This window comes from Pongo pygmaeus, chromosome 6 (assembly GCF_028885625.2).
Source record: "Pongo pygmaeus isolate AG05252 chromosome 6, NHGRI_mPonPyg2-v2.0_pri, whole genome shotgun sequence".
Lineage (NCBI taxonomy): Eukaryota > Metazoa > Chordata > Mammalia > Primates > Hominidae > Pongo > Pongo pygmaeus.
In genome coordinates this window covers 61542044-61555019 of record NC_072379.2, presented here as the reverse complement: position 1 = coordinate 61555019, position 12976 = coordinate 61542044, and the positions used below count along the sequence as shown (strand labels likewise).

General features: G+C 49.4%; 1 pseudogene; it reads left to right on the top strand.

The window, feature by feature from the left end:
• On the top strand, positions 1-9995 carry LOC129041543 (ubiquitin carboxyl-terminal hydrolase 22-like; annotated as a pseudogene).
• Positions 9996-12976: the final 2981 nt, after the last annotated feature.

Below are 12976 nucleotides of genomic sequence, written 5' to 3'. Positions count from 1 at the left end.
ATGGCGCTTCCAGATGCAACTGACAGGAAGGCATGCTGTGCCCCGGGGGCTCCAGCTGATGAGGACAGTCCGAGAGCATCCTGTGGTGTCACATTCTGCACTCAGGGCATGGTGATACCTAGTCAGGGAGGGAGGTTGTAGGGGCTTCCTTGGGTGTACCTGGCCCACCATATGTTCAGCTGTCTTACCAGAAAAATATTGACTCAATCATTCTCTATATGAAAAAGGTAATCAGTTACCCTACTCAGTCATTTGGGTATTATGTGGGCTTTCTTGGCAAGATTGAAGCTGTAGGGCTTCAATCTTACAAAGCATTACAAATCCAAGTGCTGTGATTTCTCATCATGTTAAAATAATGAGGAGACTCTCTGCTGAAATGAGGAGTGTCCTCACATGGCCTTTTTTTTTTTTTTTGAGACGGAGTCTTGCTCTGTCACCAGGCTGGAGTGCAGTGGCGCGATCTTGGCTCACTGCAACCTCCGCCTCCCGGGTTCACACCATTCTCCTGCCTCAGCCTCCTGAGTAGCTGGGACTACAGACACGTGTCACCATGCCCAGCTAATTTTTCTATTTTTAGTAGAGACGGGGTTTCACCGTGTTGGCCAGGTTGGTCTTGATCTCTTGACCTCATGATCCACCCGCCTTGGCCTCCCAAAGTGCTGGGATTACAGGCAAGAGCCACCGCACCTGGCCTCATGTGGCCTTTTAAAGCCCTGGGTTCCTCGGGTCTCTGCTGGGTGAATGCGCTCTTCCCTTGGAGAGTCCCCATCTTTGGAGTGCACAGACGTTAATCCCAGAGCCATGGTCTGTCCCCAGGTGATGACAACAGGAAGAAGGCCAACAACCCCAAACACTGCAGCTGCCTCATAGATCAGATCTTCACTGATGGGCTGCAGTTGGACATCACCTGCCAAGTCTGCCAGTAAGTGACAGGCCGTGTGCTTGGTGCCGTCAAAACCCACCGGGGCTGTGCTGACATCTCCCAGTCTCCAGAGCTGCCAGTCTCCAGAGCTGCCAGTCTCCAGAACTGTGTGTGCTCTGAGAGGTCTTTAAGGAGGCTACAAGAGGAATGGTTAACAGACGCCCTAAGAGCGAAGGTCATGGGGTAGAGGTGCCTTCCTCTTGGGGAGATCCTGGGGCAGGTGTCCCAGTGGGATGTGAGACCTCCATGTGGAGGTCTTGGCTGTTGTCCACAGCCAGTAGTATGTTCTTGGAAGCTTCCCCCACCATTTCTCTTCTTTTAGTCCTTGACCAGGAAACAAAAAAACCCCTCTTCAAGATGGGGTGGATCACGCATGGCAGATTATTTACATATGTGCTTTGAAGTGTGTTAGTTTTCATTATTTTATGGTTTCCTGTTCCATTTTCTCTATGTAGCGGCCCTAATTCTTTTGAGGTGTGGTCTTTGCTTATAGCTCCAAGCATTGAGTGCAGGAAGAATCTGCTGCTTTGTTAGATTAGAGGGACCCTCTCAACCAACCTCAGTACACGCTGCTGGGTTTTGTTTTTATTTTTAGGCATGGGGTTTTATGTTGCCCAGGCTGGCCTTGAACCCCTGGGCTCAAGCAATCCTCCCACCTCAGCCTCCCAAGTAGCTGGGACTGCAGGTGTGCGCCACGGTGCCTGGCTCTGTTCTTTACTCCAGTTGAAGTTTTAAAAACCCTGGACATGATCCACTAAAACGATTTCAGAACCCATAATGGATTGCCATCTGCAGTCTGCATAACACCAACGAAAAACGGGGAAGGCCACTGCTGGCTGTGTCACAGATGCAATTTTCTGTAAGGAGCATAGACCGTTAGGGGCCTTGGCTCTAAGCATTAGAAAGCGAGTTTGCTCTGAGCAGTTTGGACCTCCTCGCTGGCCCTCAACTACTGAATTCCATCAGCAGGAGATTGTCTCAGATTTAAATCCTGTATAAATATTGACAGCAAATTTCCCAGTCTGTGAGTTTTTGTTTTTAGTGTTGTCAAATAAATTTCTAGCAAGGAACTGGCCTTGTGAAATGCAGCATTAAATGTCCAGCTCGGGGCTGGGCGCGGTGGCTCATGCCTATAATCCCAGCTCTTTGAGAGGCTGAGGCAGGCGTATCACTTGAGGTCAGGAGTTCAAGACCAGCTTGGTCAACATGGCGAAACTCCGTCTTTACTAAAAATACAAAAAATTAGTTGGGCGTCGTGGCGGGCACCTGTAATCCCAGCTACTCGGGAGGCTGAGGCAGGAGAATCACTTGTACCCGGGAGGCGGAGGTTGCAGTGAGTCAAGATGGCACCACTGCACTCCAGCCTGGGTGATGGAGTGAGACTCTGTCAATTAAAAAAAAAAAGAGTCCAGCCTGGCTGGGGCACACTCTGTGAAGTGGGCAAGAGGTCTCCAGTGTCACCTAGATCGCAGGCCCCAGGTTCCAGATGCAGCTGAAATAGACCTGTGGATTCAGAGCCTCTGACGGGGCCCATGAGTTTATCCCCTTCCAAAGCCGCTTAGTGACTATGATGGTCTCCAGGCTGGGAAGCCCTTGCTTGAGGAGCAGCCCTTGGCTACAGGGTTCACACACACCCCTCCCCGGGGCCACCTTGGGAGCCAGGACAGGTCGGGTGTGAGCACTGCTGCTCTTGATCCGTCCCACCGTCCCAAGTGTCCCTGAGACAAAGGGTGCTGCGGGGAAAGGGTGTGGGCGCAGCCTCCTTCCCAGGATGCCTCTGGAGCTGGGAGGGCATCAGTCCTCATGGGCATTGTTCCCTCTCTTTGCTTCCAGCAGAGTCTCCACTACCATAGACCCCTTTTGGGACATCGGCTGGGATCTGCCCAGCTGTTCCACCCTGTTCTGGCCCCTGAGCCCAGGGAGCAAGGGCAGCATGGCGAACAAGGAAAGCCATGTGTCTGGGAACCACCACAATCATGGACTGCCTCAAAGATGAGAAGCCTGCCTGCACCCACATGGAAGGGGCATGTCTTCCTGGCGGGGAGGCTGTACTTGATCAGGACCAAAAGAGGGCTTTTCTTTCACATGCCAAGGACAGAGCCTGAGCAAAGATGCAGCATTAACCTGGGTTGGCTGCAGTCTCTCGTGCTAGTTTGTATTTTGTTTTGGCCGGTCACTCGATATTTCCGTTCCCCAGCTTTGCACAGTGCCGGGTGTAGGTGTCAGCAGCTGATACTCCAACCTCCTCATGTAAATGAATTGAGAGCCAGACTGGACGCTCCTTTAACCTTTGTAGTAAACACCGACCCTGGAGTGGGAGCTGAGAAATGTCCAGCTCTCTCCCTGTGGTCCACAGCCTTCTCTGCACCTGATTAAAACTTAGTTGTGATGTTCTGTGCTTAGGGCCATTTTCGAAATTGTTCACTTACTGCTTTAGTTGGGATAAGTAATAAGATTGAGGAAGTGTTTTTTTTAAAATGTATTTTAGGAGCTGTAGCATACAATTGTAGAAGGAGCAGAAAACCTCCCTAAACTTTGTCTAGTGTTTTATAGTCTTTGTTTTATTTGCATTAATTAAAAGCAATACAGAATAGTCCTTGTTGAGTGGAAGTATTCCTTAGAAGAGGTATAAGCTTTTGGTTTCTGTCTGGCTGCATAGTCAACAGGACCAAAGTTGCATGTTTATTTTATTTTTTGAGATAGGGTCTTGCTCTGTTGCACAGGCTGGAGTGCAGTGGCATGATCATAGCTCACTATAGCCTCAATCTCTTGGGCTCACACCACCCTCTTGCCTCAGCCTCCCCAGTAGTTGGGACTACAGGTGCGTGCCACCAAGCCCAGCTAATTCTGTGATTTAAAAAAAGTTTTTTTTTTGGTCGAGACAGAGTCTTGCCACATTGCTCAGGCTGGTCTTGAACTCCTGAGCTCAAGTGATCCTTTCAACATGGCCTCCCAAAATGCTGGTACTACAGACATGAGCCACTGTGCCCTGCCAAAAGTTTGCATGTTTAGAATTTTGAAAGCATCAACTTTGTAACACTAAGTCCACATAATAAAATGGGGTATCACATTTTTAATTCAGAAACGATGGAAACCAGAACCTTCTTAAAGAAGGTCTTTGCAACTAAATTAAACTTAGTCATAAATTCCAATAAAATGAAAGTGTTGGCCAGGCGCGGTGGCTCGTGTCTGTAATCCCAGCACTTTGGGAGACCGAGGCAGGTGGATCACAAGGTCAGGAGTTTGAGATGAGCCTGGCCAATATGGCAAAACCCTGCCTCTACTAAAAATACAAAAAGTTAGCCAGGTGTGGTGGCAGGCACCTGTAATCCCAGATATTCGGGAGGCTGAGGCAGGACAATCACTTGAACCTGGGAGGCGGGGGTTGCAGTGAGCCAAGACTGTGTCATTGCATTCTAGCCTGGGCAACAGAGTAAGACTCCGAATCAAAAAAAAAAAAAAAAAAAGAAAGCATTGCTAAAACAGTAGGCCATGAGAGAGAAACCACACTTCAGAAACTACAATGTGTAGGAAGCCTGTGTTGTTAGGAGAGACCTGGCATGGTGCTGGCTCCTGGGAAGGTGGAGGAGAGGGAGAGTGCACCCTTCCCCACTTTGTATTGCAAGCGATGGCTCCTTTTGAGTCCTGTGGAGAGCAGATCCCAAAGCTAGCAAGGAAACAGGCACCACTTTGCCCAGAGGTCTTCTCATCTTGCCCTAGGTGAGATGGCAGAATTTCCAAACCATAAACAAAGGCTTTCCATACATGGCTGTGAAAAGATTGAGATTTTTGCTAGTGTTTCAGCTTTAAAATTTTCAGCTTTAAAAATTGAATCATCTGTTCCGTGGGTTTTGTCGGTGGCAGCTGCCACCCGTGCCAGATGCACTTCTAACATAGCCCTCCTACCTCTTGCCTCTGCACCATCAGGAAATTACCTTTCCCAGCCCTCTCGCCTCTCTACATTAAACTGTTCATGTTGAGATCATTGTAGATTCACATGTAGTTGTTAGAAGCAATCTGCTACCCCTTGCCCCGGTTCCCCAGTGATGACATCCTGCAGTGCTGTGGTGCGGCGCCCTAGCTGGGATACGGAGACGTTCATGCGGAAAGTACCCAGCATCTTCATTTCCTCCTCCCTCACCACTCGCTCTGTAACCCCAGCCACCGGGGACTCCTTCTCCATTTCCATAAACCTGACATTTCCAGAATGTCATGTCAACTGAATCATACAACAGGGAACGCTTTGGGATTGGCTTTTCTTGCTCATCATAACTCTCTGGGGATGCATCCAGGGTGCGGCTGGGGTCAGCCGTTCCTTCCTTTTCGCTGCTGACTTGTGTTCCGTGGTACAGATGTTCCACAATTTCTTTATTCATCCATGGGAAGAAATTGTTTCCAGTTTTGTGATTATTATGAGTAACACTGTGGTACACATTTGTGGACAGTTTTTGTGTGAACATTAGTTTTCATTTTTCTGGTTCAAATTGGACTGCTGGGTCATATGGTACTTAGAAAATTATCACTTTCCCAGGTCTTTTCTTGAAACAAAATATCTAAGATAAATATTCTTTAAAGAGATAGGCAGCAAAGGTGGAAAACATTTTCTCTTTTTTTTCGTTGTGAAATTGTAACCATTCATAGTTGTATGTGGGTGTTTTTGGTAGGAAAATCAACCCATTGAAAGAGAGAAAATACCCCTTTTCTCTCTTTTTCCTGTCTCTTACATCTCCCTTACCACTCCTGTCTTTTTAAAACACCTTGTAGATTCACCAGACCAGAGTACTTGGGTAGCAGTGTCAAGATCAAGCACAGTGATTGCCATAAGTAACAGGAGTCCACGAATCAGCTCACCATGAAGAAACTGCCCATTGTAGCCTGTTCCTATCTCAAAATAGTTGGCTTTCCAGAAAGCCAACTCTAGTGGCAGACTCGGTTTTTAACTCACAGTACAACTTGCAGCCTCTTGGTTTGGTGTGCAGAGTTTTTTTTTTTTTTGAGACACAGTCTCACTCTGTCACCCAGGCTGGAGTACAGTGGCACAATCCGGCTTACTGCCTCCTGGGTTCAAGCGATTTTTCTGCCTCACCCTCCTGAGTAGCTGGAATTGCAGACATGCATCACCACGCCCGGCAAATTTTTGTATTATTAGAGACGGGGTTTCGCCATGTTGGCCGGGCTGGTCTTGAACTCCTGACTTCTGGTGACCTGCCCGCCTCGCCCTCCCAAAGTGCTGGGATTACAGGCGTGAGCCACCACGCCTGGCCAACATTTTTTGTAATTGCGGCAAGTCAGCAAGAACACAGAGGAAACGAGGGTGTGAGTGACTTGTCCTTCTGTCTGTGCTGTGGTAAACAAAAGCAGTGGCCTCACAGTGAAAGTAGGATGTGAGCTACTCTTCTAGGGGAGGGGAGTGGTTGTGAGAGAGTGGTTGTGTTTTTATTACTTCTACCCAAATTCCTCCAGCTACTCCCTCCTCAGGTTTTCTGTTGTTCTTTTACTTCAGAACAAAGGCCCTCAGCATTCGGATCCAGTACAGGAGTTGGCAAGCTCTTTCTCTAAAGGCCCAGATAGTGAAGGTGCCAGGCTCCACGGGCCACATGCGATCATACAGTCTCTGTTGCATGTTCTTCTTTCATTTTACAACTCTTTAAATGTGGAAAGCACCCATTCCTAGCTCACTGGCTGGAATGCGTGACTCCCGATCTAGGCAAAAGACTGTCTTCTGTCTGGTGAAAGAAACAAGTTGTTCATTTATTCTGCCACGGGTCATGGGTCTTTGTTTGGTTGCCTATGCTTTGCTGGGTTTGCTGTGAGATTACTTTTTGTATCCTTGGTGTTATCATGGAACAATCCCATCATTTGAAGACTTGACTGGAACCCTGTAAATGAGGACTTGTATGGATTACCATTTGTTATTGAATCTGTAATTCCAGGTGTAGCTAAAAGGCAATTCAGTAAAATACAATGAGATACACAGACACGTTATCGGAGGAAGCCCCTGAAGCCTCCAGTGACATTTCTGGTCTTCTTTTCTCTTCTGTCTGCCTTTTTCCTGTTTCTGCAGTGATTTGAACACTCAGCCAAGCTGTGGCAGAAGATCACCACGTACATGTTCCTTCCCCTGGAGCTGGACATGACCCCTTTCACGGCCTCCAGGTAGGCGGGAGTGTTGGCCTGTTCTGCGTCCAGAGGGACTGTGATCAGGACAGGAACCCAGCTCGGAGCTCCTGTGATAAGATGACTGTTGTTATTAAAATAAACCCCACCTTCCAAAAACCTATTTATCCTAATCTTAAGATAAGACACGTTTTAATGAGTTTTTTTTTCCAGATACACTGTTTTTGCTTTGAATGTTTCTCTAACAATTTTGGATCCACTTTCAAACCGGCAAAGTCATCAAGGTGGGATCACAGCGAGAAGGCAGAGGTTTAATTGGTGGAACAGGTGTTGAAGTACAGACAGACATTGTTGCTTTTGCAGTTGTAGATTGCGTTTTCCTTTTCAAATATGTAATATCTTGGGGCCCTTGGAATTTAAGCCTCCAAAATACCACACTGTTTACTAATGTGTGAGACACATATGAGTTTCCTATGGATCTGTGACAAACAACCAAAAACTTGGAAGCTTAGAACCACAGAAATTAATTTTCTCACAGTTCTAGAGGTCGGGAATCTGAAATCAAGGGGTTGGCAGGGCCCCACTTCCTACAAAGGGTCTAGGGGAATTCCATTCCTCACAGCCTCCAGCTGCCGGTGTTTCCATATGTTCCTTCTGTGGCCGTGTCCCTTCTCTGGCTTCCTGGTCACACGGCCGGCTCCCCTGAGTGTGTGTCCAATCTCCCTCTGCTTCTCTGTCAGAAACAGTGGTCATTGGATTTGGGGCCCAGGCAGATCATTCCAGGAGTGTCTCATCTCAATATCCTTACCTTGATTCCATCTGCAAATACCGTTTTCACAAATGAGGTCCCAGTCTCAGGTTCTGAGGGTTAAGACGCGGATGTTATGATTTGGAGGATGTTATTTTTTAGAGGGCCACCATCCCAGTGCCAGCACTGTGAAAAGCATGTTGCCTTTTGTTAGTTATCAGCCTCTTCCTGGTGTCCTTTCTCATGGCTGTCCCACCCATCTTGTGGCACACAGATGTGCTCTTGAATAAAACAAGATCACCAGAGTCAGAGCTCCGTGTTGTCAGCCTGACCACGATGTCACATACTGAGGGAGGTGACTGTACTGTTGCTAAGGCCAGGGTCTCAAAGATCTTGTGTTTTTGGCCAACCACAGCCATGGGAAAACACAGAAATAACGCATGGGACTTCCTATTCCCAGCACCCGCGTCTCCCCCATCTCACCGGGAGAGGTGCCGGTCATGAAATAATGAGCAGCAATCTTTGCCCCTTTTGAGGAAGCAGCTGTCTAGGTTGTGGAATGGATTTGACTTACCCTTTTCAAATGAACCCTTTACATGTAGGAGGAAGAGTGCCCTTTACCATCTCTGTGTCACAAACCAAACTCACATTTGTCCCAGATCCAATTCCCATCACCAGGCCCATTCAAGACCCAAGTTGGAAGGGCCAGGGGCCAGGCCAGGTGACCCTGGGACCCAGGTGTGCTCTGCCTTGGTATCCTCACAAAACATGGGGTGATTTCTACCTGAAACATAAAGTGTGCCCCAGTGCAGTGTCTGCATGGTCAGGCCTGGATAAGCGTTGGTATCATGAGAGCCCTGTGTCTCTGTGTCTGATGATTTTAAATGATGCTGAATTCTGCTGTTGTTTGTTATAGCAAAGAGAGCAGGATGAATGGACAGTCCCAGCAGCCCATGGACAGTCTCAATAACAACAAGTAAGTGGTGCTCAGCGGTGCAGGTGTCAGGGGCCTCTGGCTGAAATCCAAGGGTGGGCTCCTGTCTGCCCTGCAGGATGCCCAGCAGAGCTCCTGCCACTGACCAGCTTCCCGCCTGGCTGCCCGCGGCTCTGCTAGGAGAGGCTGCTCCATGCCGCGCCACAGTTGCTCCCTCCTGTTGGAGGAGCCCATCTCAACTCCTGGCTTCTGGGAGAAGGGAGGTTCCATCTGGAAAGCTCAGTGTCCATTCTTCTTGCCTTGGGGTTGTAGAAAGAATGAAAGGCCGGGGTATTCCATGATCCCCGCTGCTGACTGCAGTCACCACTTCCACTAGCTGTGGTTCCAGGAAGCAGCTGGACCTGGGTGAGAGTCAAGCGGGGTAACCAGGCTCTCCTTGTCCCTGTAGCCTCCTGTGCATCAGCCTGAGTCCCTGGGGATCAACAGCCAGGCCCACAGGCCTCCCCTTCCCTGCCCGGGCTGCCTGGTTTCTGACAGTGATGAGTGACAGCATTGAGTCAGCTGCGCTCTCCCTCTCCTTTTCTCCTGCACTAGGCATTCCTTATTTGCTGTCATTAACCATCAAGGGACCTTGGAGAGTGGTCACCACACCAGCTTTATCCCGCAGCACAAAGACCAGTGGTTCAAGTGTGATGATGCGGTTATCACCAAGGCCAGCATCAAGGACGTGCTGGACAGTGAAGAGTGCGTCCCGTGGGGTGGGAGGAGGGCCCTGGGGCAGGGGAGGCCCCGCTGTGGCAGTGCTGCTTCCTCTCCAGTATAGCTGAGACCAACTGACATCTGAGCCTAGAACCGCTTGAAGGTGTTGACCTTCATTTGCCGAAGTAATGAGGGCCTGCTCTGGATATTTGCCGAAGTAGTGAGGGCCTGCTCTGGATAGGATGCCAGCCCCGACGAGCTCACAGGAGGGAGAGAAGGTGCCTGACTGAAGGCCCTCTCTGGAGGTGTTCCCTTAATGCAGAGAACATCTGAGCAGTTGTTTTTTTCACCGCATGACCTGAACACATCAGTTCTTTATCAGCTCCTCTCTTCTTTCCCAGTTTCATTCATTCATGGCACAGAAACCTGTTGACCCTCCATGGATCAAGGGGACCCCAGCTGTCAGGAACTCCCTGAGGCCTTTGCACTTCACATTCTGAGCAACACGGACGCCCCCTTGAGAGGTTTTATTTGGAAGGCTTTGTGGGATGCTGGATAGCCTTCAGGGTGGCAAGGTGGATCTGGGCTGGACCCCCATGATCCTTGAAAACAGTGGGCCCCACACAAGGGCGGGGCTGTCATGGGTGGGAGAGAGGCTGTGTGAGGCCGGGTGAGGCAATGGGTGACCTTGTGGCAGGTGGGAGTGTTGGTCAAGCTGCGGTGATGGGCAGAGCCAGTGCCACCAGCCAGCTACACACTCGCTCCTCCTTGGAGACTGAAAAGCCAAAACCTTCCAGCCGTGAAATCAGGCCTGGCAGACCTGTGCGAGCACAGAGCATGCGTGCTCTTGTGTAGGGCAGGTTGTTCTGGCTTTCCCGTCTTAGGAGTCAGATGCGAGCATCCTCCCTCTCTCTGCCTCTGCAGGTACTTGCTGTTCTATCACAGTTCCTGGAATAGAATAGATTTATCTGCAGCTGGCCAGAAAAAATGAAAGCAATGCATTGGCAAGCCTCACAAAGTGATACCCCCCATCCACCCCCCGCCTCCCCGGCCTGGTGACACTATCTCCCATGCAGATGTGGCCCCTCTGCACCTGGGACCTGTGGGGTCAGGATAGACCACACGGATGGGGAGGCTCCAGGAACTGTGCTGAAGATGGATCAGGTGACGGTTGTGCTCTGGGTGGGAGGAGCAACGTGCACCCATCACCAGGACATCTCCTGTGCTCCTCATAAGGGCCGGCGGGGGAGGGGGGTAGCGGGCGACGGGGGCTTCACAGCATGGAATGACCTCTGCCTGGCATTCCCTAGCACTCAGTACGGAAAGATCCCTGTCTGCTGTAAGATTATGGGTTCTTTAAGTAGTAAGTCGAAGACACACAGATGGTGTGTGGGACAGAGGACCTTGCAGACACCTTTCTGTTCATGAGTTTTAGTGTTAAATACGGAGAGTATGGAACTCTTCGCCTCGTCTTTCTCAGCAGCTGTGAAGCAGCCCCTAGAGCTTTGGAACTGAGGACACTATGTTGGGTTTCCAAGTGTGTCTGCTCTGCAGATAACTTAGCATCAAGCTGCATGTGGAAGCATCTCACAGGTTTCTAGAAACAGGCATTTTCTTTCTTTCTTTTTTATTTTTCGAGATGGAGTTTCATTCTTGTTGCCCAGGCTGGAGTGCAGTGGCACGATCTCGGCTCAGTGTAACCTCTGCCTCCTGGGTTCAAGTGATTCTCTCCTGCCTCAGCCTCCCGAGTAGCTGGGATTACAGGTGCCCACCACCACGCCTGGCCAATTTTTGTATTTTTAGTAGAGACGGAATTTCACCATGTTGGCCAGGCTGGTCTCGAGCTCCTGACCTCAGGTGATCTGTCCACCCCGGCCTCCCAAAGTGCTGGGATTACAAGTGTGAGCCACCCCGCCCCGCCTAAAAAGGCATTTTCTTATGGCTCCCCCTTTCCTCTCATTTTCCACAAAGGTGAACTTCATAAATGTAACACTAGTGAAGTGAGTGAATTACTGTTTATACTGAGATTTAGATAGCTTCTCCTTTAGTCTTGAGAGTGAGTCTTGCTTTTTAATCGGTGCTGCTTATGCTGCCCCTGCCCTGTGCACCTGGCTTCCCTCTGGACAGCTTGGTGTCTGCTGGTGGCTGGCAGTGGGCGCAGGGCAGGATTTCGAGCTGCAGCTCACAACATGTTTCTGTCATCTCAGTCTGGAGTAAATGCAGCATTGCTGGTGTCTGATCGTTCCTTCTCTCGTATTTTCCTTCTCTGCTTTCTGTCCCATTGCCTGGCTGCTGCTGCCTGGTGGCCAGTGTGTTGGTTGCAAAGCTGGAGTGGCCTCGGGTAGAGCCTGCGACTTGTGGTGTCTGCCTCGGCTGTACATTTGGTGTACTTTCAGGCATAGTGGGGGTAAAATGACATCATGACCAAACTTGTCGCAGAGCCAAAAGAGGAAGTAGAAGGATGTGCGTTGTTCCTTGTAAGATATCTTGCATGTATCTATGTATTCAAACGCAAACATGATGGTTTGTCCATTTGTCCACTGTGAAATTACAAACTAGGGACAAGGGGGAGGAAAAATACTTAATATAATTTATGAAACAACCATGTCTCAAGCTGTGCTTGTCCTGGGAGCCCTGTCTGCATCTGAACCGAGGGCTCTTCAGTCCTGCCAAGAATAGGATCCCCTGTCTCGGGGGTGGGCAGATGTTTCCATAGACAGCCAGGTGGTGAACACTGTCAGCTCTGTGGGCTATATGGTCTCTGCCATAAATTACAGAAGTGTGGCTGTGTCTGGTACAACTCTTAGACACAGAGATCTGAATTGCATATAATGTTCGGTGTCAAGAAACTTAGATTTTTGTTTAACTATTTAACAATGTGAAAACTATTCTTAGCTCACAGGCCACAGGGAAGCTGGTGGGGACCACATCCAGCTCTTTAGCTGGTTAGGCTGGGGAGGGGGCAGTGACAGTGGCAGCTGAGTAGCTACTCACTGCTCAGCAGAGAAAACATCAGAGCACAGGAAGCGGCGATCATACCCGGCAGAAACATCATGTCCGGCAGAAGCCTTAGAGTACTCATGTGCTCAGTTCATTTTCTGTTGTTTTTCTGCATTTAAAGAATTCAAGAGGAAGCATGCTTTATAATAAGAATTATCAGAGAAATAGGGATGGGCCCAGATTTTCAGAAGTGGCCCCAAATGACCAAGTTCTGCTGTTTGTGTGACAGTACTATAAAGATCTCTTTTGGGGACAAGAGCTCTCTTTTAATCAGGAACAAATCTAATGAAAAAGAGAGTTGACTGAAGTTGGCCTGCAGGATTGCAAGCCGGGTAGTGCCTTTCTTGAAGGCTTGCCACCTCAGGGCACCCCGGTTTACTGGGGTGTCCTCTGAAGAGTGTGGAAGGCAGGTGTGAGGGCCTTGGGCCTTTCTGGTAGCTGCTATGGTTTGGTCAAACCTTGCCTCCCCACGTCCCCCTGGGCCCCTTCCTGTCTCCATTTGGATTCAGGGGTGGCTGTTGCTCTGAGAACATTGGAACTGGGAAGAGAGATGGAG